General features: G+C 46.1%; 1 protein-coding gene across 6 annotated transcripts in view; it reads left to right on the plus strand.

The window, feature by feature from the left end:
• The window catches only part of SLC8A3 (solute carrier family 8 member A3), a 153,081-nt gene that overhangs the window by 113,062 nt on the left and 17,608 nt on the right, over nt 1-22,411 (plus strand). The window contains exons 2-3 of one of the 6 annotated variants that reach the window (XM_087448313.1): nt 5,716-5,817; nt 20,529-20,635. The exons of 4 other annotated variants lie outside the window; for them this stretch is intronic. The gene's annotated coding sequence lies outside the window, so the exon portion shown is untranslated. The remainder of the gene's footprint in view (nt 1-5,715; nt 5,818-20,528; nt 20,636-22,411) is intronic. One more of the 6 variants, XM_087448314.1, reaches the window with a different exon arrangement.

The raw sequence follows: 22,411 nt of genomic DNA on the forward strand, positions 1-22,411 counted from the left end.
TGTCATATACCTGGTCCGTTGAAGTGGACCATCTTCCTACACTGCTTTTGTGACCTTCAGAATGCCTAGGTGTGGACTGGGTAAAGCTCATAGGCAGGGAGGAAGAAGAAAGTATTGAAAAGATTCCTGGCCTGAGCTGAGCAGTACCATTTACTATAACGAGGGGGTGTAAATGGGGAGCTATTTACCAGCTGTGTGACCTCGGGCAGATCCCATAACTCCTCCAGCCCTCAATTGCCACACTCCTCAAATGGGAGTGATTGTAACTACATGGGCTATCGTGAGGATAAAATGAAATAACTCTGTAAACAGAAGTGCCCAGTGCAGATGCAGAGGATTATTGGCACTCCCTACCCTTCAGGTATTAGAAGTTGTTACTAGGCAACTGGGAACATGAAACATGGTCAATTGTCTGCTGACTGGTGCTGTAGTTAATTTTGGCCCCTCTCTTTCCCTTCCTTCTCCAAAACTTAAAACATATGCCAGCTGCCTTTCCAATAGGTTTTGTTTTCCTTTGGGAGAGAGGAAATAGACCAAGATACCCCAAAACTAACCCATTAATTCTATTCTCAGCAATAAACAAAATGGGGCCCCTGATAACTGCCATGCCCACCCCACAAGATAGTTGGGAAACTCTTGATGGTCATGCATGGGAAAGCATTTCATAAACGGTAAAGTGCTGTCTAAAGAGAAGAAATTCAATCAGAGGGCTCCACGCTTGAGGGATGGATTCTTAGAAAACCAATTACTCTACTTATGTGGCCAGAATCTGAGGGCAATGCTGGGGAGAGGAGCCAGGTCAATCTTCAAAATGGAACAGTAGGAACTAGTCATGTCAAATCTGAATTTATGAAAGCTTTAGAACCAGAATCAGCAAACTTCCTTTGGACCATGAGCTCACATCATGAGTTATGGCTAGGTCATATCTCCTTCCTGCCCCTGTCCCCTCTCCCTCCCTACTTATCCCTCCTTGACCCCAAGACAAATAATAAGTAGAACAGATTATAATCCGAGGGAATCATACAAATGGGAAAGGAAGGAATGTGTTCAAGAGCGTTTCCACCTCTATTGAAATTGCACAGGAAGCTGGTGAATTCATGCTGCCTGTTGTCACCTCTCTCTGTGCACACAGTTCCTTGGCCTCCTTCAATTTCAGTTTCCTTTTGGGTCAACGTCCTGCTCCTGTACGAATGCTCGATGGCTCAAGTTAACCTCACTCTGCCAAGTGCTGGAGAAACAGAGAGGTGGACAACATGGCCATGCCCCCAACGGGGCTCACAGAACAGTAAGAATGAGAGAAGACAGAGGTTGTGGGTTCTAGGTGCTAAGTGGTTGCTATAAACTGGAAATGGGACCAAGTTTGGAGGAGGGAGAGGCCCTATGGGCTGAGTCACTGGGGAAGATTTCTGGAGGAGATGGGACTTCAGCTCTGCCTTAGAGGCAGGACTTACGTAATAAATGTGTTACAGTCTTTTGTTGTTGGGTTTTTTTTGGTAAATAAATCATTTTAAAAGATAATTTAAAAAATGCAGTCTGCTGAAAAGGCAAGATGCAGCAAGGGAGAAAATTGGGGGAAAAATTCCTCTTGGAGACATTCCTTCACTTACCCAGTGCTAGATTACCCAAAAGCATCAGCTAAGTAGAGTCATCCCCTAAAAAATTAGAAAAAAATGGAAATAATTTGAGATTTAAAAAAGAATATCTCATCATGGGAACTTAATTGGACTTTTTTGTTTGTTTGTTTATTGCAGTAACATTGGTTTATAACATTGTATAAATTTCAGGTGTACATCGTTATACTTCTATTTCTGCATAGATTACATCATGTTCACCACTCAAATACCAATTACAACCCATCACCACACACATGTGCCGAATTATCCCTTTCACCCTCCTCCCTCCCCCCTTCCCCTCTGGTAACCACCAATCCAATCTCTGTCTCCATGTGTTTGTTTATTGTTGTTATATCTACTACTTAATGAAGGAAATCATACGGTATTTGACCTTCTCCCTCTGACTTATTTCACTTTGCATAATACCCTATGGATGGACATTGAGGGTATTAATTGGACTTCTTACACTTACTTTATGGCTTAGTTTTGGGTCAGAGTATGCACAGGCCTTGGCATCAGACCACTGGGATCAAAGCCTGGTTTTATCACTTACTAGCTGGGTAACGTTGGGTAAAATTACTTAACTTCTAAAAGCCTCAGTCTCCTCACCTGCAAACTAGAAATGCTAATAGTACCTCATAGTGTTCTGGGAAGGAGTAAATGAGTTATATTTGTAAAGCATGGTGTCTGGCCCCGAGGAAGCTATTACTTGCAGGGGAGGAGGGCATCATATGGTCTTCATAACATAGGGGAGCTAAAAATCTTAGTCCAACCCTCATTGCCCCCTTCAAAAGCATCATCAGAACCTCGCTCCTTTGTCGTATAGTTCTCTCAGTCCTTCAATGAGCGAGAAATCAAGCATTCATGTCCCTGTATATTTTTCCAGACTTTGTGCTTGGCCAATAAATATATTTTCAGTCCAAATTTCACATTCTCCTTTGGGACTTTTCACCTGATAAACATCCCTTGTGTGCTATTGAGTACAGTACCCTTCCTCCCTACCCCCACCCAGAGCTTCCTTGAATGTACATCTGCTCTGTTGGGCACAATGATGACCCCACCAAGGTCAGACAATGGTTGACCTCACCTGGACCCTGATGACCAGTCCATAGACTAGACCCCAGGGCTTAGCAACTGGCTGAGGCCCAGAGAGCAGTTGGAAAACAAAAAACAGTCCAGCCCAATTCTTTTGGCATGCCCGACCTTAGGCTGCTACAAATGAACTTGAGGAATCAGATAGGAAAAGAGAAAGAGGTGATGCAATTATGTCCCATCTCCCAATTTTCTGACTCAAAAGTTGCTAGTTTACCTCCTTAGATTAGTATTTATCAGAATCTCCTGGGGTGTTTGTCCAAATGCAATTTCCTAGGCACCACCCCAGATCTACTGACCCAGAATCTGGGATTGGTACCTGGGAATCAGCACTCTGATTACCCCAGAGGTTGCTAATATGGGTGCTTCCATGACCACTCTTTGAGAAGGGCTGCCTAGAACTCTCTCTCCCTGCAGGTGAGGTTGGGAGGAGAGGTTGTCCAAGAGGGACCTCCACTCCAACTGCAGCTCCTCTGCTTTATCTGCTGTGCTTGGTTATAGTTCACAATAGGCTTCCTTCTTCACAAACATTTTCTTCAGCTTTAAAAAATTGTTTTGGTAGCCATTGGTATATTGGAAAGGACACTGGATTTGGAGTCCAGGTGGCCTGGGTTCAAATCCCTGCTCTGCCATTTACCAGCTGTGTGACGTTGGGCAAGTTGCCGACCTCTCTGTGCCATTTCCTCTTGTAAAGATAATCGTGCTTCACCGTTTTGAGGATACAATGAAATGACGTGTGAGTAACAGCTTTAGGAACACTGGGTCATTCTACAGTGCAATTTTTTATCATCAGTTTGGAGCCTGCCATGCCCACATTCAAATCCAGTGAGTATATGCAGTTCTGTGCATGAATAAAGGAGGCTTCTCTTCCTTTCTACCCTTGTGTGACTTTGGTTTCGCCTGTGGACTGAATCCACGACAAGCCTGGGCCGTGATGTGGCTCTACTGGACTCTGCTGTTTCTTCCTCCAAGCCCTCAGAGCTGAGTGGGGCAAGAGTTTCCCCACGTTCAGCGGCAAGAAAAGGGACTTTCTTCATGGGAAGGAGTCTGGTCTGAGCATCTTCCAAACTCCAACATCACTGATGCTGTTCCTCCACCCAACCTCATTTGCTGTCTCCTGTCTCAATTGAGAGAGAAACCATTTGAGGAAGGCTCTAGGAGCTAAGGCTGCGGCTGGGCCAGCGGAGGGAGCAATTTTTAGCAGTCCATCCTCTTTATCTCCTCTTTTCTTAAGAGCCTTTTCTAGGTAGCACCTCCTCCTATCTCCCGGTGGCATCTCCTGATGGAATGCACAGGTAAGGGTCCTTGGAAAGCACCAACTCACTGGGGACAGTCTCCAGGCAGATCCACCAATCTTCATGGCTGAGCTCCATCCTACTTTCAGGCTATCCTCCCCCCGTTCCACCCCGCCATCACCATAGCAACACAGTGGTGTAAAAAATAAAGGAGCTAAGGCATCTAAATATAGCCTGAGTCTCAACACTTCCAGCATGGAGCCTAAGACCAAGGGGTGACAGCTAGAAGCACCCAAAGGATGAGCAGCAGCCAGGAGGGAGGATGAGTCAAGGAAAGGTCAAGGATAGAAGGGAAGGTCGGGGGAACAGTCATTTATGGAGCCTGCTGCCTGTGTCTCCTCATTTAACCCCCACACCACTGATGTGGATGTTATCATCTCCATGGTACTACTAAAGACAGAAGCTCGAAGAGCTTAGGAAATTGGCCAAGGTCACACAGCTGTAAGCATTAGAGCTAAGATTTTAACTCAAGTCTCTGGGACCCCAGAGTTGATGTGCTTTTCCCACCATACCACATGTACATGTGCAGGCCAGAGAGTTTTCTGGGGACACTGGGCTTTTTGAGAAGGTCATATAAACAAGCTGAGGCCAGAGCTCCACTAAATTATTGGATGAGACTAGGCCTAGTGGGGTGGGGGACAGGGAGGAGAGGGAAAATATATGGCTTCTACCTAAGCAGCCCCTGTGTGTTCCTCAAGGGCCAGGGAGAATGAGGGGGACTGTTGGCAAGACTGCATTTCCCAGGGTGATAATGATATGGAGTGGGAGTGGAGGCTGTTATGATGCCCTAATATAGAACATAAACCCCTGCAAAAAAGGGCATGATTAGAAGCCCTAAACCAGAGAATGCTCACTGTGTGATTCATACCTTCACTCATTCCCTCGTTCATTGGTTCAGCAAATATTTTTATTACGCATCTGACATGCTCAACTCTGGAGATACGGAGATGATGAAAACAAATACAGCCCCAGCCCTCCCAATGCTTAGGACACTGGGGGAGACAAGGAAGGAAATAGTTACACACTTGATTGATTCTTTAGAACTGTGACATGGACAGTAAGTATGTAACAGAAGAACATCACCTGCCTGATGGTAGCAGTGGAAGGGAAATACAGAAGCTCTTACAGCTGAAGAAAATCCACTCGGTCAATTTTAAGGGAGATGTTTTCCAAGGTGAACAGAGTGGCTGTACTGGTAGCTTAGCTTTGACCATGGGCCTGGGTGATCAGTGTACCCTGCAGACCCGCTCCCTGCCCTGTGTCTTCATAATAATCGTGAAGTCCATTTGGTAGCCATACAACGGAGGCTTTCAAAACTCGACAAACTAGACCCAGATGAAATCTGACAGTAAGGAAATTTATTAGGTCTTTTTCCTACAGCCCTTGGTATCCCTGGCATGAAACTGAGTGTGTGGTTTGTGGACAAGGCAAGTCAGCTATGCTATTGGCTCCTCAGGGTTAGCAGGAGCAGCGCTGGGAAGTGTCTGTGAATTAAGCAGGAGCAGGAGGGGAGGGCATAGGCATTACAGTTGTGAATTTCTGTGGATCCAAAGCTTCTCCAAACTACCTGCATGGCAGCAAATATGGGGGCTGCTCTATGAATGAGTTAGAATTAGATAATAGAATGGGTGTGGAGCCCTTTAGCTCTTCAGAGAAATACTGTCTAAATACATAGTGTTTGCATCAGAGATAATGATACAGTACTCTATTTATAGTGCTCTGCTACCTACCTGCCAGCTCCTTCCCAGGGACGTGGTACAGATGAATGGGCAAGATCTGGGAATGTGCTTTGAAATCATAGATTAAAGCCCTTCCAGGTAGGCATAGAATTTTAAATGTATTCTTTTTTTTTTTTTTTTTTTTTTAAAGATTTTATTTATTCATTTTTCCCCCCAAAGCCCCAGCAGATAGCCGTATGTCATAGGTTCACATCCCTCCAGTTGCTGCACGTGGGACTAGGCCTCGCGTTGGACAGAGAAGTGGTGCCTCGGGGCTTGCCCGGGATCCGAACCCGGGCCGCCAGCATCAGAGCGCGCGCACTTAACCGCTAAGCCACGGAGCCGGCCCTAAATGTATTCTATTAGTGTCACTGTCGTTATTTTTTCTTTTATCACCCCGGAGTGTCACCACCTTCTGTTTCAGGTGAACGACCCTGCCTGACTGTTGCGTACCCTGAATGTCATCAGAAAGGCAAGAGCCCACAGATGTGCAGTATAAACAAACATGTTTTTATCTGAGGGTTCCAGAGGTATTCTGGGCTGCTCCGGTCAGCTGGTCCTTGCCTCTCTGTGAACCCAGGCTTTCCCAAGCTCATTTTCTGTCCACCACTAGGAAGATGCAAATGTGGTACTTGAAGTGAGTACTGACTGCAAACCTTCTGGCCCTGAGCAGGGTTGAGAGGGGGCAATCGGAGGAAGGGCAGATGTGCTATGAAAGGGAGGCTGACTCTTCACCGCCTCGCCCAGCCTGGCCAACTGAGTGAGGGAGCACAGCTCTGGAGAAGTCATTGAAGTGGGGCAGGGTGGGAAAGGAGCGTGAGAAATTGGCACTGATTGGGACTACAAAATCAGATTCTTGCATCTCTGGGAAAAGAAGAGTGTAGATGGGGGGCTTATCTGTCAAGAGGAACAGCCAGGATCTGGCTAGAAGAAAGTGAATTCAAATGCTTCCTCCATTTGGAGAACTTCTCATGCAGGGTTGAGGAGCCTTCAGTAGGACAAATTGGTACCTTTGCTTCTTCCACACACACCTTGATGGAGATCAAATAGGACCCTTGAAGCATAACCAATGGGATTAAAATATGCAAATGAACTGCCTCTGCAACTGCCCGCCCTCTGAGCTCCTGCCCCAGGAGAGAATAAAGAGCATGCGGGATAATAGGGAAGGTCACCCTCTGGAAGGCACGCAGCTAACACTGGGGCAGCAGGTGCAGGGGAAAGATGATCCCCATTTCCAAATAGACTTCCTAAGACTCGCTAAGGTCAGTATGCGGCGATATGAAAATGAGGAATGATGTTGAGGGAACACAAGCCCTCTCCAACCATACCCTTTTGCCTGTAATTCTTCCTCAGACCAGACCATGAGTTCAGAAAATACCCTGCCTGGTCCCAAACGAGCACTTGTCAAACTCCCAGCTATCTCACCCTCTTCTCATCCTATCCCAGAAATGAGGAAAAGAATAATTCTTTTATTGGTTGTTCCAGTTATAACTTAAACAACAGACCATGGTCAAATTAAGTGACATTTAAGACTGCTTATTCTTTTAATGTTTACATATTTTTTATTGAGATACAATTGACATATAACATTATATTAGTTTCAGGTGTACAACACAATGATTCGAGATTTGTATATATTGCAGAATGATCACCAGAATAAGTCTAGTTAACCTTCATCACCACACTGTTAAAAATTTTTTTTCTTATGATGAAAACTTTTAAGATCTACTTTCTCAGTGTCTTTCAAATATGTAATACAGTATTATTAACTATACTCATCATGCTGTACATTACATCCCAGGACTTATTTATTTTATAACTGGAAATTTGTACCTTTTGATGCCCTTTACCCATTTCCCCCACTCCCCACCCTCCATCTCAGGCAACCAGCAATCTGTTCTCTGCAGTACCTATGAGTTTGGGTTTTCTTTTTTTTCCACATATAAGTGAGATCATACAGTACTTGTCTTTCTGTGTATGACTGCTTATTATATGTCAGTTACTATGCTACGAGTTTTACTTGCATGGTCTCATTTAATCCTCTCAAAACCCTATGAGGTAGGTTTTATTATTGCGCCCATCTTCAGGTAAGGAAACTGAGGCTCAGAGAAATTAAGTAATTTTCCAAAAGTCTTAAAACGCTTAAGTACTGAACCCAGATATCTCTGACCCTAGGGCCCATGCTCTTGACCCCTAACTGGGGGAATGGATAATTATTTCCATGGCCTCAGTCATAGGAAGGAACAATGGAGCACACACTTCACTGAAGTCATCACTGAATAAGTGAGTGACTGCAGAGCCAGGTTCTAGCCAAAGTGACTCCTTTGAAGGCCAAAGAAGGTTAGACTTGTTTGGGAAAGGGAGCAATTAAAGTGGTCTTTTCATAGGAGTAGCCCAAGAGCCAGCCCTGATGGCCTAGCAGTTGAAGTTCGGCACACTCTGCTTCGGCAGCCTGGGTTTGGTCCCTGGGCGCAGAACCACACCACTCGTCTGTCAGTAGCCATGCTGTTGTTGTGGCTACTGACAGACGAGACCTACAACTAGAATATACAACTATGTCCTGGGGCTTTGGAGAAGGGAAAAAAAAAGAGAGAGAGAGAGGAAGATTGGCAACAGATCTTAGCTCAGGGAGAATCTTTCCCAGCAACAAAAGAGAGAGTAACCCAATAACAATGCTCTGAAGAGAGTTATATGGGCAAGAATGGAGTCAGGGAGACTGGCATGGGTCTGCCCCAGCACTCCTACCAGTATAATCACATATTGAGTGTTAAGTGTAGGCTCTGCTGTCAGTTCCCAGCTCAAATTCTGGCTCCATCACTTAGTAGTATTCATTAATCACTCATTCATTCATTGAACAAACATGTATTGGGTACCGTCCATGTGCCAGAGACTGTTCAAGCGCTGGTAAATGAGACAGTCATGGTTTCTGCTCTCGTGGAGCTTGTATTCTGGTGGGGAAAACAGATGGTACCCAGATAAACAAATAAATAAACAAGTTGAAAATGAAACAGGGTGATTTGGTGTGGAGTAGCTGGAGAGCCCATCAGATTGGGCAGACAAGGAAGTAACCTGCAAGTGGAGGCATTTACAAAGGACCTGGGGATAAGAATATCTGGAGGAGGGAAGTTCCAGGGAGAGGAAGCAGCTAATGCAAAGGCCCTGAAGCAGAAATGAGGTGGACGCATTTGAGAAAACAGAAAGAAGGCAAATAAAGACGGCAGGGGCAGAGGAGGCGGAGGGAGAGTGGTAGAAGATGAGTTGGGGCAGGCAAGGCTGAGCTTTGCAGGCTTGATCAGGTTCTCAGGACGATTCTGGAGCCAGCAGCATCGGCGTCACTTGGGAACCTGTTGGAAATGCAAGTTTTCAGGGCCCACCCAGACCCCCTGAATGGGAAACCCTGGGGACAGGGCCCAGCATTCTGTCTGATCAGGCCCTCACGAAGATTCGAGTATGCTGAATTTTCAGAACTCCTGGGCTAGATGATGCAGTTTTAATTTTATTCTAAGTGCGATGGGAACCTACTGAGGGTTTAAGTAGGGGAATGACCTATTATGATTTTCTTTAAACAATTTTAAAAAGCACTCTGGCTATTGAGAGGAGGACAGACCGTAAGAGAGTGAGAGGAATGGAAGCAGGGAGCCAGGTTAGGCGGCTATTGCAAAGTTCCCCTGCTTTGAGTAGGGCGGTGTGGCAGAGAGGAGAGGTGGCCCCCGCCTGAAAAGGGCAGGGAGACAGAAGCTGGGGCCACAGAGAACTGGCCACCATCTGTCCAGTGCACAGTTCAAAGGCAATGTCCTCAGAGAAGACATTCCACCCTCCCCCATTCCCTCCCTTTTATCTAAAAATAGGAAGCACAGCCGAGATCTGGCCTGTCACAGACCTTGGGCAGCTGAGTCTTCTAGAGGGTGGGTGCTTCCTCTGGTGAGGAGGGGCAGGTGAAGGGGAGGGCAGTGGTGAAGGGATGGACTCTGAAAGGCTTAGAAAGTTGGCTGGCTTCCTGAAAGTCTTAAAGAGTTAGCTCCGGAGGGGGAGTAGGAGCCCTACTTATATTACACACACAAACACACACTCAGCTGAGTGAGACCTGCAATTTCCAAAAACAAGGGTTACGGGCTTTTGCTCGTATCATTACCCACAAAAGTCCCAAGTGAGAAATAAAGCCTCTTGTTCTCCTTGTACAGGCTCAGAGAGGGTCAATGGCTTAGGAGAAGGCAGCAGGGGAACTCAGACTCAGGTCCTTTGCCTGCTCGTCTAACATTCTCCCCATTATTCCACAAGGCACCAAGTGACCACAAGAGTGGATTAGGATTAGGGCGAGGTGAGTCATGCAACTGCAAGGTTGGGTCCTGACTTTATTTAAAATTTTGATATTTTGTTTGTCATGGATTTTTTACATTAATTCTGATTTTTAAAACTATTGCATTAAAATATTACTTCTCTTGATTACTGCATTGTTTGGTGCCCCCTTACATTTTGCACCTGTGCCTCGCTTGCCTCACCCTGATCCTGGCCCTGGATCTATTCTTCTCTATTCTATATCAGCCTCTTCCATTGACCATCAGCAGAACCTTTAAACAAAGCAAACAGGATTTCTGTTCCCCTCACCCTTGTGAAAATCTCAGCTTCTGCTTTTAGACTCTGTTCCCCAAGAAGTTTGCCTGCTATGTTCCTGCCAAGATCAGTGAGATCCGTGAAAGTAGCAGGAGGCTAGATTCTCACAGCAGAGCAGAGGATGCAGTGCTCAGCACTCCTGCAGCTGAGCCAGGGCTGGGACTCAGGCCCTCTGGCTCCAACCCTTGCCAGCCTGGGCCCCATTTGTCTCTACATGGTGCCAAACAAGAATTTGCCATCTGTCTGTAGAAGAAAGGAACAACCCTGAACCAGAAAACAAATCATTGAGAAGTCTCACAGGTGGACATTTCTGACAACCCCTTTGGAACCCACAACACAATACACCCAAAATGGCGACGATGACTGACATGCATCCCATACACTGTCTCTCCTCCGGGGCCACTGCACTGCACAACTCCAGGGGCAGCATTCCCATTGACTTCTGTGTGAATGGAGCCCACTGCAGTTGTGCAATGCTGCAGCTCTGCCTCAGTTTAGTCCATGACTGATTCAGTCAAGAACATGTCTATAGAATCAGCTAATCTTCCATGTAGTTAAGTCTCCAGTTGAAGGATTTTCTTCGCCTAGCACAGGGACAGTAGTCTTTTCTGGACTTGCTATTCATTGGGATCTCTAGAAATTATCCACCAGAAATATACACTTTGTAAGTGCTCCAGTGGACAGGAAATTAAGATGGAAGGCAGGAGCTTTGACTGTGCTTGACTCAGGTCCTTAGGAGCCAGCTCCTCTCTCTTCCTAATTATTAGCAGGTTTTTCTTAGACCTGAAATTTCATGTCGAGATAGTACAAACATCTCTCCTTTCTGCTTGGATTAAAATCATTTTTAAAAAATGAGATCCCCGGCAGAGAGGGAAAGCAAGACAGAGAGACCCAACATTTCCAAAGCCATGAATCAGATAACCAGCTATTTGTTCTCTTCAGTGCTGGGAGTAGACACACTGTTAAATAAAATGATTTTATAGATTATTCTCACTGCCTTTCCAAGAAGGGGATTTATCAGCTTCAGGGCACAGTAACCGTTTATTCCCAGAACATTTGTGTTTTTTTCTACATCCCCTCTTGGCTTGGAAGAGGACAGAATTGGAGCTGTGAGATGTCCTCCCTTTCCCAGACCCCACTCCTTTGGGGTGAGACAGGGCAAACTTGGAGCCCAGATAGGGCTGTAAATAACTGAGTCACATATAGAGCTGAAACCTGCACAGGTCCACTGCTATGGGGATTGGAAATTTAATTCCACTTTGAGAATAACTGGGCAAGGCCCTTACAGAGACCACTTTCAAAAAGGCCAGATTCTTCCTCTAATGTATAGTGAAATGTTCCTAACCCTCACCCCACCCCATCACACCCCTGCTCACATGCATATACACACAATCAGAAATATGAAGTTCTCCCCACATACGGCAGCAAAGAGGGAGAGAAATCTTTATCATAGCTTCAAGAGATGAGAGCACTCTTGTCCTAGCAAAGAAATTGTAGTTAGACAATGAATGAGCACATTAATTTTCCTATGTGTGTAAGCACACACACATACACATACTTTTATCTTCGCATGGTGGCCATGAGAAATAGTCAAGCTTAGGAGCCTCCTTGAGGTTTGTGGGATACTCAAACCACGCTGATTTGAGCTGCATGAGGAATGTGAGTAAGTTGATTCCCTCCATAGAGACACTAAATTTCCTAGATCTTAATATTACCCCCTACCCTATGGAAATTCCACACAAGCAAAAGGGATGCTTTCTGTACATGTTCACACCACTAGACTAGAAGCTCCATGAGAGCAGGAACATGCTTCTGATAAATAATGAGTGGGTAGATGGTTGGATTGATGGGTGGATAGGTGGATCAATGGGTGGATGGATGGATGGATCCTCTTTGAAAGGGTGGAGAGTATAAATATTTGTGATTTAAAATCTTTTCTGTCCCGTAGAGCTGCCCTGCAAGGCATGACAGCCTTCAAAAGGAAGGGTGCTGGTTTAGAAGACTGCTTTTCTAAGAAATTAAAAAATTCCTTCACTTTGCCCTGACCCTTGGGAAATAGAGTAGCCCCTTTGGGGTTTTGGGCATCACCTTCCCTCTGACTATAACCTGAAACCTAGGTCTGTAGTCATACAGTCACCTCAGTTGCCCTTTTCCCTTTAGCCACAGGTAAGAAGCTCTTCAGGCATTGGGGAAGTGGATATTTAGGAGAGCAAAGGAGTCAATCATGAGCTACAGTGCCCAGTTATGAGCCCAGACATTCCAGAATGAACAGAATGAGCATCAAGTCCTCAAACATGTGGGTGTGCGCCCATGGACATGACCAGCAGTCAGGTCTTAATTGTCAGTGGAGACAAAATGTTCCTATATTTTGCCTAGGGGAAGCCACATCCTTGTGGATTTTCTCTGATCAGTGCAGCTAGTCATAGTATGGAGAAGCTGCAAGCAGCAGAGCGCTCATCAGAAGGATCTGGAATAGATGCCAAAGGAGCAAAGATCATGTGCATGCTCCTCCATACACATCCAAACACATCCTCCCACTTTGTACCTCCCTGCCTGTTCATTCTCCCACCCACCGGACCACCTCCCCCAATCTGCAGAAAGTTCTTCAGTGAAATCCATCTCTCTGCCTCAGCCTGTCCCATATTCCTGTTGGTTCAGGCGTGTGTGTGGAATAGTGAATCAGGCAAGAGTCTGACAAACAGGGCTGCTGCTTACAGTTGTGCAGGTTGTGCACTATATAAAGACCCCTGAGTGGAGGCTAAAAAGCCAGCCAGGGCTCTCCACGCCAAGCCCCACCATCTGACGTGTTGCTATGCAACCCAGAGGAAGGCACCCTGTCCTTGCCAAGCTGTGTATCTCCAGGGCTGTATCTTTTCTCAACTTGGCACAAAGGTGCTGTATAGTCTAGCAGTGGCCCTACAATCAGAACAAAGTATTCTCATTACAAAATAGATACTGCAAGACAGTTCCAAGAGATCATCTGGCTCAGTTCCTGACTTCATAAAATAAATAAGAATTTGTTGTAGAATTGAAGTCTGCCTGCCTGCCCATATTAGTTATCTATTGCTGTGTAACAAATTGTCATAAACTTAGAGACTTAACACAATACCCGTTTATTATCTCATAGTTCTGTAGCTCTGAAGTCTAGGCATTGTGTGGCTGGGTTCTCAGAGTCTCACCAGGCTAAAACCAAGGTGTTGGCCTGCTGGGCTCTTATCTGGAGGCTCGGGGGAAGTATCTGCTTCTGAGCTCATTCAGGTGGTTGGCAGAATCCAATCTCTCGTGGCCTTAAGTCTGAGGGCCCTGTTCCTTGCCATCTGTCATCCAGGGGCCACTCTTCTGGAGGCTCCCTACATTCCTGCTCACATGATACCCTCCATCTTCAAACCAGAAACAGTGTGTTGAGTTCTTCTCATGCTTCAAAGAGATTCAGGCATGAATCTCTCTGGCTTCCCTTTCTCCTTCAGCCAGAAAAAGCTCTCTGCTTTTAAGGGCCCTTGTGATTAGATCAGGCCCACCTGGATAATCTCCGTATTTGAAGGTCAACTTTGCCATATAAGATATCATGTCATATAACACTATGGGGGAGATATATTATCACATTCACAGGCTCCAGGGTTTAGGGCAGCACATCTTTGGTGGGACATTTTAGAAATTCAACCAACCACAGCCTCCTTGTCCACCCATATTCCTTTTAAAAGCCAAATCATTGAGCCTTTTTTTCCCAAAGGCTTGTTTGAATGGGCATATTCATACCTTACTTTATCAGATAGTTACCCATTTTCAGCAAATGCTAGCAAGTAGTAAACTAATTTGTAAATCAATCAGAATTACTTTTTCTCGTCATAACCTCTCTGAAACATTTTGGTAGAATCTGAAATCTGTGCTGGAACTGGCTCTTACCAGTTCACAAGAGCTGATTGTTAAATGTTTAGGAATTTTGCAAGCTGGTTGTTAAAACTATTTGTAGCTTGAAATTGACTAGAGTGGGAGTATTTACACCACGGAAGCCATACACCCCAAATCAGGGTTCCTTTTTTTTCCTAGAGAGCTGGTTTACCAGCATACCACTGGGTGTAGACCTAGGTCATCTGCTTGACCTCCTGTAGCATGCAGGAATCCTTTCCACAGCCTTTTTTACACATCATCATCATCCTACTTTTTAACACCACCAGGAATGGGGCTATCATTCCCTTATAAGCCAGTTCATCTCGCTGATGTAGTGGTATATTGTAGAATTGAAGTCTGCCTGCCTGCCAATGGCCCCAGTCCTTTGGAAACAGCACTTGTGACAGTCCCAGAACCATCTAGAGTGGGTGCCATCTTCCCCAGGAGACACCTCTCCTCTGGATCCACATATCAGATCCTAGTTAGAAGCACAGTCTTTAGAGCAACACTGTCTAAATTCAATCCCAGCTCTGCCGCTCGTTTAACTATGACCTTGGGCAAGGCACTTAACTTTCCTGGGCCTCTGTTTCCTCATCTATAAAATGGAGCTGAAAATAGCACCTACCTCACAGGTTATGGTGAAGATGAAATGAGATGACATATGCAGAGAGAATAGCACCTGGCTTGGCGTGTACCCACCTCATGGGTTTGTTGTGAAGATTAAGTTACTTAATATAGGTAAAGCATCAGAACAGAACAGTGCCTGGCACAAAGTAAGCACTACATTAGTAAATTAATTTGAAACACGGTTTCTAGACTTTTCATCAACCTAGTCACCCTAGTCTGGTGCACTCCAATGTCTCAAGATGTAGTGTCAGAAAGGACCTAATGACTCCAGCCTTGGGCTGAAACACTAGACGTTGCTTCCAGCCGCCCCCTGCCTGACTGGCACGAGCATTGAGCAGCTGCCTCTTTTTCTCTAAGTTTTCAATAGAGTCAGAGAGACCTCCAAGGAGTCTAGAGCCCTGGACCAGCAGCGTGGGCACAACCTGGGAGCCTGTTAGAAATGCTGAATCTGAGCCACCCCCAGACCTGCTGAATCAGAATCTGCACTTTAATAAGATCCCCTGAGGGAGTCATATGCACGTTAAAATCTGAGAATCGCTGTTTTCAGGGATCCTATGACACACCTATTTTCAAGAAAAATTGGGTAGGGCATCCTAAGCCTTCTCATGAGACAAGGAGCCTTTCCCCCAGCCTTAGTGGGGGGCTGGGAGGGGGAGTGCCAGAGCTGGGCTGTCAGGCTGTGGTTGGGAGGCGGGAGGGGCTTTTCTGCTCCTTGCTCAGAGCCAGAAACCTGCTAGGGGAAGAGATGGGGGCTGCTGGCACCCAAGTAGGGAGATAAAGAAGACTAAAAGGAGGGCTCTCAGAGATGTGAGGCTTCTGAAAGCTCCTACAGAAAGGCTACCAGCTTGGCCGCCAGCTCTGTCCTGCGGCCCCAGGTCGAGGAAGCTCTGTGAGCAGCTGGGATGAATTTAGAAATGATGAAAAGAAACCCTTCTTGATATGGTGAAGAGTCGTTTAGTAGGAATCCAGAGGGAAGAGGTCTCTGAGTCAGAGATTATTTCTAGCAAGAGAGGGCCAAAAGGTTAGGAAGCCACCTACTCACCACACAATGCAGAGGCTGATCCACTTATTACCTGCCTGTGCTGCCTGAATTTAAATGGGAGAATTCTGTGATTCCTCATCGTGGCCACTGTTTGGGAATGGTACCCAGAATTGTACGAAACAAACTATAGGAATAATAGGGGACATATGCTAAAATCCCAGCTCTGCTGCTTACTAGCTATGTGACTCTGGACAAGTTACTTAACCTCTCTGAGCATCTGTTTTCTCATCTTTAAAGTGGAAGTAATATGCCTCTGTTACATGGCTGAAATAGGATGAACTAAGCAAGTTCTTCTCATGGCGCGGAATACAATGTAAATGTATGTATTATCTTAGGTTCCTTCCTTGTATAAAGTGAAATTCACGGGGTCCTCCTCTAATATAGTATTCATCCATTCGACAAATAAATGCTGCTTCCTTCCTTTTCACCCTAAAGGAACTCACGGTCAAAGAGCACCTTTCCTTTTGCAGTATCCTGAGGACCAGAGGCCTAGTATGGAATTGGGTGTCCTCAGAGCAAAGGAATGTTCTGAGAGGCCAGCCAGGCAGCCCAGAAATGTGTTTCCTAATCCTTTCCGGGCTGTTGGTGGGCGATCTCCTGGGAGCATCTTTTCCAAGCGGCACAGCCAGGTCTTAGCTGGGAATGCTGCATGCTTTGGCACCTCCCTCTGCAGAAGGTTCAGAAGAGAGGCAGGTGCAGGCCCTGGAGCCTCTGAGAGCGCCACTGGCTCTAGGAGCATCTGCTCAGGATAAGCTGACCCCATGACCATTCAGTAACTGCCACTGGGCCGGAAGGAGGTATTGGGCATAGGAGAGACGTAGGGTTCAAAAACCCTAGCCTAAACCCATGAATTAGATCCCAGCTTGTTGTTGGAGAGCTCTCCCATAGACTGGACAAATAGAGTAGATTAAGTAAGCTGAGGATGTAATTCAATGACACTGGGCTTCTGGCCTCTTTGTCCCACTGGGAATCCTCAGGCTTTCCATCAAAATTGCCTTCAAAATATTTTTTTGTCCCTAATGAGTTATATTTTTACTGTGAAAAGGCAGAGTAGATTCATTTCATGGAGCCTCAAGTGTGTTAGAAATTCACCATTAGTTACTCGGGAAGTCATGATGGAGGGCCTCCTCCACGACAGGCACTAGGACTAAGTGGCAAATAAGAGACACAGGGTCTTGTCCTCATGGAGCTTACACTCTAGTGTGGGCAGACTATGAACAAGTGAGTCAATGAACTAACCAGCTCACTTCAGGCTGTGATTAGTGCCCTGAAGGGAACAAGCAGATGGGACGTGATGGAAAGTGACCCATGGTGGAGAGGTGGAGATGGTGGGGAGGGAAGAGACCCAGGGAGATAACATGGCCATGGGAGGCCTTTCCGAGGTGGTGATTTTATGTGGAGACCCAAAGGATGAGGATAAGTGTGGACCCAGGTGCGTGGAACAGCAGGGGTGATACCCTAAGTGGGAAAGGACTTGATTTGAGGAACAGAAAGACGAGTGTGTCTGGGACTCACGAGCAAGGGGAGAAGGTTATGAATGAAGTCAGAGAGTTGGCAGCAGTGGGATCACGTAAGACCCTATGGGCCACGGTAAGGACTTTGTATTTATTTCAATCATAGGAAGTATGATAGGACCTAGGTTGCACTTTTAATAAATAACCTGGTTGTTGTGCAAGGAAGGGATTGAAGGAAGAAGGCAAAGACAGGAGCAGGAAAATCTCTTAGGAGGCTATTGCAAAGTCCAAGGGAGAGGTAATGGTGTCTTGATCTAGGTCTTGACAGCAGAGGGAAAGATGGTGGTGAATTAAATGTATTGGGGTTGGAGGTGGGGAGGGGAGGAAGAGGGATGAAGGAAGGGAAGGAATCAGGGGTAATCCCAGGTTTGGGGCTTGAGCAATTTGATAGATTACAGTGCCATTGGCTGAAATGGGGAAGAACAAGTTTGGAAAGAGAACTCAAGAGCAGGCTGGTGACTCTTAGTAAATTTAAATGTACTTGTGCCCTCGTTTGTGGCTTGAGCAGAACTGGGAACTTTCTCAGTTTTCAAGAGCTGGAAGGGATTTCTCTAGCCTCCAGGCAAGGTGACACCTTAAGTCCGAACAGATGTGGTGCCTTCCCCGTGAACGATCTCAGTGAGGGGATCGTATGCCCTGCCTGCTCCACTGATTATGCCCTCCGACTATTGGCTCCGCTAGCTGACCTAAATTCCTCTTGCCGCTACTGAATGTCTGTCCTCATTTTCCTCTTCAGCTAAGTTGTCAATGGCTTCTCTTATTCTGCTTATCTGTTCACTGAAAATCACAACAAGCACAAGTCACGCTGTGTTTTACGACATGTGGTCTGTCCAACCCAGAGCTTGTCACTGGCAGAGACACAAGGCCAGATTTGGGGAGACTGTGAGAGTTGCTCTGCATGCTACCACCCTAAACATTCCAAGCGCTTCTTTTGTGTGTGTGTGTGAGGAAGATTAGCCCTGAGCTAACATCCGTTACCGATCCTCCTCTTTTTGCTGAGGAAGATCGGTCCTGGGCTAACACCCGTGCCCATCTTCCTCTACTTTATATGTGGGATGCCTGCCACAGCATTGCTTGATAAGCGATGTGTAGGTCCATGCCTGGGATTCGTACCTACGAACCCCAGGCCGCCAAAGCAGAGCGTGTGAACTTAACCACTATGCCACCAGGCCAGCCCCCAAGCCCTTCTAATAACCCATTTGGGGTCTATCATCCTGTTACATCCAATCCTTTCTTGATCTGACTTCTATTTCAAGCCGGTACCACCTCTTGGGTCACCAGTTCTAGTTACTGATTTCCCTTTATTTTCTGACTTAATGACTGGAGATTATAAGAATCCCTTATGTTACTCTCAAACCACCAAACTGGGGTCATATTACTCTTAGTAATAATGGTTGCTATTTATTAAACACTATTAAACTAGGGAACATGCACCCTGCCAAGTGCTTGGCATACATTATCTCATTTAAGAACGCTATGAAGTTGGTATTATTATTCCACTTTACAAATGAGACTAGGAGAGCTTAGCAAATTTCCCGAAGTCACCCAGCTAGTGGGAGGTGGGAGCTGGCTTTGATCCCAGGTCCTCAGTCTCCAATGCCCATGCTGCCACTCTGGAGGAAGGCAGGCTGACGTGTTGTGGCCTTTCAGAGGTTGAACACTCCCTCTTTCTGTGGTGGCTAGCCAGGTTTTTCTGTGACTGGGGTGGCTGTGGCAGGTGATGAGGGTTTAGAGTCTTTGTTTTTGAAGCAGTAGGGTGGCAGGGGCCGGAGAGTATCAGTAACTATTACATTCACTTCAGGAGCGATGGACCCACATCTGATTCTATAGAATCGACAGTGTGGACAGAGGAAGCTCTGTAGACACCCAAAGCTCTACCAGTGACTTGGGAGAATATTACAGATATTCCTACTTTATAAAATGATAAAGGGAAGAGCTGAAGGTCTGAGTCTCCTCAACAAAGGCCCTGGGGCACCTGAGTCTGACAGGGTGCACGCCTGCAGGCAGCCAAGCAGGGCTTCTGCGTGGATGCCTTCTTTCTCACCACTGAGGCGAGACTTGGCTCCATGCCCACCCCCTTCCAGCAACGTCTCACACCCTCTGGGAAGGGCTTAAGTATCTTGACTGGGGTCTGGTCTGGAAATGTCCCCTTCATTAGGCAAAGGCTGGGAGAGGCCCAGGTCCACCTCCATTTTTAAAGCTCCTAGTAATACTTAAAAAAATGAAGAAAGCAAAACAGGGTCACTAAAATTGGTTTATATTTTTCAATGTTTAAATTTAAAAAATAACACCTTTTAACATAAAAGACAATATAATTGTGCTGGTCACATGATCATTGTAGGATTTATAAACTAGTCGTAATTCAGAGCACCCCGGAGTTAATGTGATCTGGTCAGTGTAACCCTGTGACAGAGCTCCTTTGGAGAGAGGGTTGGTAGTTTTGATGCCTGCTGTGCATTACCAGAATGTGTGACTTGAGCCAAAAGGCCCTCCTGGCTTCCCTGTGACAGTCACTGCCACAGAGAAAGAGAGAAGTTCTGCTGTTTCCAGGCAAGACTCCCACAGGCCACCTTGTCCCCCCAACCCCAACTTTCTGTCCTTTCTGTGAAATAAACCTTTCAGATCAACATCAGGGGAAAGGCTTATTTTTTTTATTTCAATAGTCAAAAAATTCTCCCTTGTCCCAAAAGCAAGAGGGATAAGGAAACAAACATTATGGGAGGACCAAAAAGCCTGAGCTGTTAGAGGTATATTATTTCATTGCTCTCACAACTGCCCTGGGGTGGTGTGAGCATCATTTAACCCATTTGTGTATCAGTTAAATTATTTGTCCAAGGTTACATGGCATATCCAGGATTAGACCCCAGAACCTTTGACTGTAAAGCCTGAGCTCCTTCCAGTCTTCGAGTCTGATCATGCCATGAAGCCACACGAAGCCTAGGAGGGGCCCCTTGTGGCTAGAAGGGGCCCAGGGCAGCCACTATCCTCCATGCCCTGTGGTGTTGGGGCAAACTTTGACCTTTTTGGATCTTTTCACTGCTTCCTTCTCACCCTGTTTCTTCTCCTGGCTGGCTTGCCCCACCCCCCACTCTGCACCTTGCTTATGATACTTATTTTTCCATCCACAGCAAAACAATTCACATCAAGGTAATTGATGATGAGGCGTATGAGAAAAACAAGAATTTCTTCATTGAGATGATGGGCCCCCGCATGGTGGATATGAGTTTTCAGAAAGGTGTAGTACCCTGTCCTCCACACTAACGTTAACATTCTTCTCTCCTCTTCTCTTTCTTCTTTTCTCCAATCCATTTGTCTCCATCTCCTCCCCTTCTTCTACCTCTCTGGTTCACTTTCTCTTGTTTTCTTTCCTGTTCTCTTTTCGTCTCTTTTCACGTCTCCCTCTCTTCTCTCCTCTCTCTGCACCCAGCTCTGTCCTAACACCTGCCAGCCTGTCACATGGTATCTGTAAGAGGGATGCTCAAGAGTCAATGGTAATTTTTGTTTATTAAGGGATGGGGAAATGGATATGGGGAAAACAGAGAGACAGGGAGAGAGAGAGAATGAGAGAAAGAGCCAGCCAGAGTGCTGAGAGTATCGTATATGAGACTCTTTGCTTCTCCTGAATGGCTTAGTATACAGGAAAGAAAAAGACCAGGTAGCAGAGCACCAGGCAGGAGGGCAGTCCTGGGAAACTGGCCAGGCTCTCAGCATAGATATCTACAGGGCAGCTATTCCCAGGGCTAAGCTTACAGTCCCTGGACGTTGAGCATCAATGTATTTGGATTTGGGTTCTATTTAAAGTCCATCCTATTCCCTAAAGCAGGCCTTAGGAGCCATCTTATCTGCCATATACCCGCTGTTAAGGTGTGTTTCTCTCCCTGACCTTGATTGAGCTGAAAGTACAGATTTGAGTTCCAGGTCTAGGTGCCCACCTGTTTCTATGAAGAGCATCTAGGTGTGGAGGCAACAAGTTAGAATAGTGGGAGAGAGGATTCTGACCTGAGTGGAAGCTTCCTTAAAAAGTCACGAGACTTCTCAGAGTGGTTGGGGCCTTTGCCTTCAACCTAAATGACCCCATACACTCCAGGCCTCCAATAGGGAAGTCTGAACATCCTCTATGGATAGCGCATACTGTGGAGCAGGGAGCTGCCAGTATTTGGGGCAATGTTCCTTCTCTGGCTGAGCTGTCAATCATATCCCTCCGGGCCATGCCCATAGTCACAGAGCACCCCATTCCCATTCCACAGCAGAGTCCTTGCAGTGGAAAAACAGGCCAGGCTCATATCTCTTAGATAGCCCCGCGGTCTAGGGCCTAGAGAGAAATTCCCAGAAAATGCTTCTTGACAATCAGTAAGTTTTGTCTTTCGTCCACTGAGCAAGGTGTGAAAAGGTGTCCAAAACAGTGCCAGAAAGGTGAACAAAAATGTACTTGTAAAACACATGCACACACAACACAAATTCACAGCAAGTCCTGTGCCCAACAAACCACCTCAGATCAGTCCACCACTTTATAGGCAGCGAAGCTGAGCCTGTCTGCAGAATGGAACAAGAACATCAGAGGCTCTGATGAGACGTTTTAGCTATTGTTCATTAGCACCTCTTTGACCTTTAGAGAGCATTTAGGCCCCAGGCCAAAAAAAAAAAAAAGTAGAAAACTAACAATCAGGGCTCACTATTGGGGCCCACCGAGCCCACTGTGGTTCCATGAAGTACCAGGAGCAGCGACACAAGGAGATCCAGGCCCACATAGCAACTTCTCCACTGACGACGGGCCTCAGCCAGCCTCATATCAGGCTTTGGAGGGGAGCAATTTTCAAGGAAACTTTGCTTCCCTGGCTGACTTGTTTTTAAAAGACACTAGACTTTGTTGAGATACCCAGAAATGAACAGAAACCTCTATCACCTTGTCTCCCAGCCCCTTGATGATCAGCATTTAAGGAAGCCAGCCTTGGGACACGACATTCCTATATGATAGAAGTCCAAAGGTGATTTAGAATTTGATGATATATAT

This window comes from Ceratotherium simum, chromosome 24 (genome assembly GCF_057802395.1).
Source record: "Ceratotherium simum simum isolate JZ-2026a chromosome 24, ASM5780239v1, whole genome shotgun sequence".
Taxonomy (NCBI): domain Eukaryota; kingdom Metazoa; phylum Chordata; class Mammalia; order Perissodactyla; family Rhinocerotidae; genus Ceratotherium; species Ceratotherium simum.